This window comes from Monodon monoceros, unplaced genomic scaffold, assembly GCF_005190385.1.
Source record: "Monodon monoceros isolate NGI ecotype Baffin Bay Population unplaced genomic scaffold, NGI_Narwhal_1 Super_Scaffold_4, whole genome shotgun sequence".
In the NCBI taxonomy this organism is placed as follows: Eukaryota; Metazoa; Chordata; class Mammalia; order Artiodactyla; family Monodontidae; genus Monodon; species Monodon monoceros.
The window spans coordinates 59,190,519-59,196,867 of NW_021703781.1; positions in this window are offsets into that span (position 1 = coordinate 59,190,519).

Here is a 6,349-nt window from a genome sequence, read left to right on the forward strand (position 1 = left end):
AGAGAGAGACAGGGAGACAGAGAGACCAGCCCTAACAGAACTTAAAGCCAGATCTAAATCAGCTCAATCCCAGACAAGATTATGCTGATCCATCATTTCTCTATCAGTCAACCATAAGCAAAACTAAATCATCTTTGGAGGAAGATAATATCATCCATGATGGTAAATTATTTTTATAACTTTTTATACACAGTATTCTCTAATTAATTTACAAGCTATAGCATGAGACAAGACTAAATGACTGCAAAACAGGTAAAGTGCCCTCAATATAGAGATCGAGAGATGATCTAGATACAGAATTTCTCGGACATGGATTTAAAATATCTATAATTTATGCCTTCTAGAAAATATATGATAGAGTGGGGGGATTTAAGCAGAGAAAATATTTATAAAAAAAGAATCAAATAAAAATTTTAGAACTAAAAGACATAATGATTGAAATGAATTTATACATGTGTTTAATATCAGTTTAGATGTAGCTGAAGAGAATACCAAAGAACTAGATGAAAGATTGGTAGATAATACCCAGTTTGAAGCATGGAAAGAGAGAGAGAAGATAAAATATAGAGAAGTATGGGAGACAAGTGGGACATGGTGAAAAGGTGTAGAAGGAGCCCTAGGAGGAAAGGAGAAATAGAATGGGAAAATATCCAATATTTGAAGACATATTGGCTAAGATTTTTACAAATTGATTAAAAGAGAGCAAGGCACATAGTCAAGTTATGCTATACATATCAAGAATGATAAATAAAAAGAAAGTCATGCCTAGGGAAATCAGTGACACTATTGCACCTGAAGACAAATGGGAAAAGAATACTGAAGTGGCCAGAGAAAAAAGACACATTAGCTTTAAGGAACAGTTGAAGGACTGACAGTTGATTTAGCTTTCAATAAAAATAACAGAAAATATGATGATGATGAGAAAATGGCAGTTTTAAAGTGCTTAAAGAAAATAATAACTTACCTCTAGTTCTTTACCCAGTGAAAATATTCTTCAGAAAATAGAGTTTGGGGAGGGAAGGATTGGAAGTTTGGGATTAACAGATGCAAACTAGTATATATAGAATGGATAAACAACAAGGTCCTACTGTATAGCGCAGGAAACTATATTCAATATCCTTGTGATAAACCATAATGGAAAAGATTATGAAAAAGAATATATATGTATTACTGAGTTACTTTGCTGTACAGTAGAAATTAACACAACATTGTAAATCAACTATACTTCAATAAAATTTAAAAAAGAAAGAAAATAGGGTAACATAAAATCATTTATATATATATATAAATTAAGAGAACTACACTATTATATTTCAAGACTTATTAAAAAGCTGTAGTTGAAATACTGACATTGGTTTAAGGATAAACAAATAAACCAATGGAACACAATAAAGAATATAGAAATAGATCATATCCATGCAATCAGTAGATTTATAACAAAGGTGATGATAGAAAGCATTTGGAAAGGATAGCCTTTTAAATAAATGGAGCTGGGTCAATAGGATACCATTATAGAAAAAATTTATTTCTTGACCTTACGTCACACAATACACAAAAATCAATTCCAACTAGATTGTAAAACAATAGAACTTCTAGAAGGTAATAAAAGTGAATATTTTCAAGACCTGGTCTAGGCTAAGATTATTTGAATGTGGAACAAAAGGCACTAATCAGAGAAGGATAATAAATTGGATATATTTAAAAGAAAACAATTTCTATTCATTCAAAGACACCATTAAGAGAGTGAAAAAGCAAGCCATAAAGTAGTAGATATTTGTAATACAAATATCCAAAAAGAGATTGTAACCAAAACGCACAAAGAAAACTGATGAATAAGAAATCCAATAGAAAAAGAAAGAAGACTCGAGAAGGCATTTCACAAAACACAATATCCAAATCTCTCTCTCTCTCTCTCTCTCTCAATCTCTCTCTCCTACATACATGTATATCTTTATATGACTCATCACAAGAAAATGCAAGTAATAAATAAATAAAGAATTAATTATATAAATAAATAAATAAATGTATATTGATTTATACACCACATACCAACCAAAAGTGCTAAAATTTAAAAGGACTGCTTTTGACTGAAAAAAAAATGCACAACCTGAAAGTGGCAAGTTATGTTTTATTCAGGGTCCTCACTGAGAACTATAGCTAGGGAGATAGCCCATTAGATAACTCCGAGGAACTGTTTCAAAGAGATAAGTGAGGAGCCAGGATATACAGATATTTTTGTTGAGAAACAACATGCAGTTGAACATCAAAAGATGACTGCTAATCACAAAAAATAGACATCTCAAGTTAGCAGACTTTAGTGTTTTCTCTACGTATGGGAAAATGCAAGAGTCTGGGCTCAATGAAATTATTCCTTTGATGTGCATCTTGACTATCTAGGGCCAGTGTCCTGTTTTTCTTCATCCTGAATTCCCCTCAGGATGCACCATTGGCAGCAGCTACAGTGGCTGATGGCTTGATGGGGGGCAAAACTTGTTGTTTACTGGGATGGTGGGCAACATTCTTTGTTTACTGAAGTGGCAGGCAACATTTTTTTGTCCACACTGTCAATGCTCAATGGCAAGATTTTGTAAGGATGGGAGCACCTTACAGAACTCACACTGCTGTGTGGACGTGGGTATTAATGGCACTGTCCCTTTGAAAAAACATCTGGTGGCATTTACCAAAGTGAACACATCCTTTGTCTAGGTTAGACTCACCTAAAGGCAGACTTTAAGATACCAATTCTATTGCAAGAAGTTTATTTAACAGTAAATATCTGTAGAAGCATGGAGAAGTATTACAAGGTAGGGAAGGAAGCCAAAGAAGAGTGTGTGTGTTATCAGGCAAATATCAGAGTGGGCAATGGGAGCTTACTCTTACCAGGAAACTGTGGGAGACAGTGTAGAAAGTGCATCCATATCAGATTTAGTCATTGTTTAATGAGGTGTTAATCCTGACTTCCAGAGGTGTTAATCCTGACTTCTAGCCGGCTGTGTGTATATGTGGGTGTGTGTTTAGGTAGCAGAGTGTTGAACGAGCTCCAACGGCCAGAGAAAGCCCTCATGAAAAAGAGAAAAATAGAAGCAAGTGGTTATGGGTAAATACCAAGAGCTTCTGCTCTATCCTATAACCCAGATGATCAATTTTTTAGATATATATCTAAAAAAATTCAAATGTATGGAACCAAAAGTCATGTACAAGTATGTTTACAGCAGCAGTATTTTAGCAGCCCCAAACTGTGAAAAGCCTAAATGTCCATAATAGTAGCATAGATAAACTGTATTATTTTATAGTAGAATATAAACAAGGAGAATGAATGAACTACTGCCTTATACAACAAGGTGGATGAAACTTACAAACATCACATTGAGGGGAAAATATCAGGCAGAGAAGAATACACACTGTCCAGCTCCATATACATATATATGAGTTTGAGCTCCTCAAACTCAGGCAAAACTCATTTGTGATGTTAGAGGTCAGGATAGCAGTAGTTACCTTAAAAAAGGCGGTCTGTGTAATGAATGGTCAGGGACACCAGAACACCATTCCACAGTGTGTGGAATGTTCTATTTCTTGGTGAGGGGTGGAGATTATAGGAATGTCCCCTCTGTGAAAATTTATTGAGTCATACACTTTTGATTTGTGGTCTTTCTGTATGTATGTTATCCTCCAATAAAAAGTTTACCTTAACAAATATAAAGCATAAACTTAAGAACTAATGGCAACATTGATTTCACTTTCTTCAGAAGGAGAGATTCTGGTTTTTGTCAGAAAGTTAATGCTGCACATTAATTCCATTTTTCAGCAATTCTGTTGGAGGGTACTAGAGGATTCAGCCCCTCTGTCTGTGATTAGATGACAATACTCTGGAGAAATGACTAGGACAATGCCAAATGTTAAATCTTCATTATCATATGTTCTCTTTTACAAGTTCCTAGCTTCAGGTCTATTTTTATATTTCCTTTAACTGTTCTGTGGTTCTGAGCAACTGGCTCGTTTTTGTGAAATCCATCTCATTATGAGACTGAAAGAAAATGTCTTTGTTTCTTCTGATCAGTTCAGTTTTTAGGAATCCTTTGTGTAACTAACCCTGCCCCCACTCCCCATATACCCTTTTAAGACATATTAAACCTTTCTCCAACTACAGATCTTAGCCAGCTATGGCTGCCCTTCGGTACCTTTTTACAGAAACATGATATATGTTTTGTCCACTATCTTGTAAAAGGATATGTCCTTCATTAGCCTCCTTAGAGCAACAGTAGACAGGATAAGCAGACTTATCTGGGTTCAAATATAAATGGAGATGGAGCTTAAGTATTTTTAGAAATGTAGTCAAAGCCAATAGGAGCTGCTTTAGAAATGCAAATGACAATTGCATTGCCAGGAGGCAGATGTTGTAAGGAAAAAAGGATTGGTATGTAGCATGTTACCCTGCCAGAGGTGGCATTTGTGATTTTTCGCTTTTCTGAGAGAGGGTTAGTAGAAAATCTTTTTAGGACTAGCAAAAGTAACCTTTCATCACATTCTCCAACACTTTGAGTTTATAAAGAGTTTCATAATAGTTATATATGTAACTGTCAGTTGTCCTATGGTCAAGTATAGATTTCCATATTCTTTCCGCAACAGAATACAATAAGGATTAGCAAGAGGTATAAAAAGGGAGCAAAGTAAGATCAAGCCACAGAGAAGTTACTGTACCTTTATGGTTTGTATTCCAGTATGAGCTAATGATTGACGTTGTTAAACATAAAATCATCTTGTTTGTTCTAAATGCTGGGAATTGAGATAAAAGAGAGAAAATTACTTTTATTGGAGAGACTTGGAGAGAATGTAGGGAGAGGTAGGGAGAAGTTTGGCTTTAGGGAGTGACTTTTCATGGAGATTGGTTGGATTTTCCCACCTATGTTTTCATCTATTTTGGGATATTTAAATATGCAACAATATCTCTTCCTTTATTCTGACTCTGGCTCACTTTAAATTTATCTTTGAAAGGAAAAGGGAAACGTGAAATGGGAGCTTTGAAAAAGAGATGAGATGTGAACATTTCCAAAAAAAATGCATAAGGTTAAAATAATTTGGGGCAGTGGTCCATTACCTTTCAGTTCCTCCCCTGGGCAATGCTGGGTCCTACCATCTGTCAACTGAAAAACAACAACAACAACAAAAACAAAACAAAAGCAAAAAAAAAAAAAATGCACACCCTAAAAGTTGAGAGTTATGTTTTTTTTCCAGGACCTTACTGAGGACTAAAACCTGGGAGTTGGCCTCTCAGATAGCTCTGAGGAATTGTTCCAAAGAGGTAAGAGAGGAGCCAGGAGTTTATAGGAGTTTTTGCTGAAAAAAGTAAATGTCAAATTTCAAAAGATTATTGCTGACAGGGCTTCCCTGGTGGTGCAGTGGTTGAGAGTCCACCTGCCGATGCAGGGGACATGGGTTCGTGCCCCGGTCTGGGAAGATCCCACATGCCGCGGAGCAGCTGGGCCCGTGAGCCATGGCCGCTGAGCCTGCGCGTCCGGAGCCTGTGCTCCGCAACAGGAGAGGCCACAACAGTGAGAAGCCCGAGTACCGCAAAAAAAAAAAAAAAAAAAAAAAAAGATTATTGCTAATCACCTAAAAACTGGACATCTCAAGTTAATGATTTTAGTGCTTTTCTATATATGGAAAGATGCAAGAGTCTGGGCTCATTGAAATGATTCCTTTGACATTCATCTTAATGATCTAGGACCAGGATCCTGTTTTTCTCCATCCTGAATTTCCCTCAGGCTGGGATGGTTTGATGGTGGGCAAAATTTGTTGTTTACTGGAATGGCAGGCAACATTCTTTGTCAACACATCTCAGGTGGTGGTAATAAGAAACTGACCAAGACAGCCTTAAGGGATTATCCTCTCAGCTTAACTAAACTTCAGATGGGTATCTTCCTGACTATAGGCCCGCATCTCTGTGTTTTTAGAGCATTTACTTTAGAAACTTGGAAATGTAAATTCTCTCTTTGCCCCCTTTGAGATGTAAATCTTCTACGAACTTGGAATGTCAGTGTCATTCTCAAGGGCCTGGGAGCCATCCCTTCAAAATGTAATTATAGCACCCCTCTTTTCCAGTCTCTGTGAGAGGGTTGGAGCCTAACTTTGATAAGTGCCAATTAGCAAATACAGCTGGCTTAATCACATAACCCACCCTCCCCCTAATATCCTCCAGCACTTTTCCACTAGCTCATCTCAATACTTAAAAATTGGAGTTGAGTTCAGTCTCCTTCACCATATTGCAGTAGTCTTCCTGCCTTTTTAAATGGTCAGGTGCAATTTTTCTTTTACAAAACCTTAGAAAATGTTGCTGTTAGAACGGGTGCAT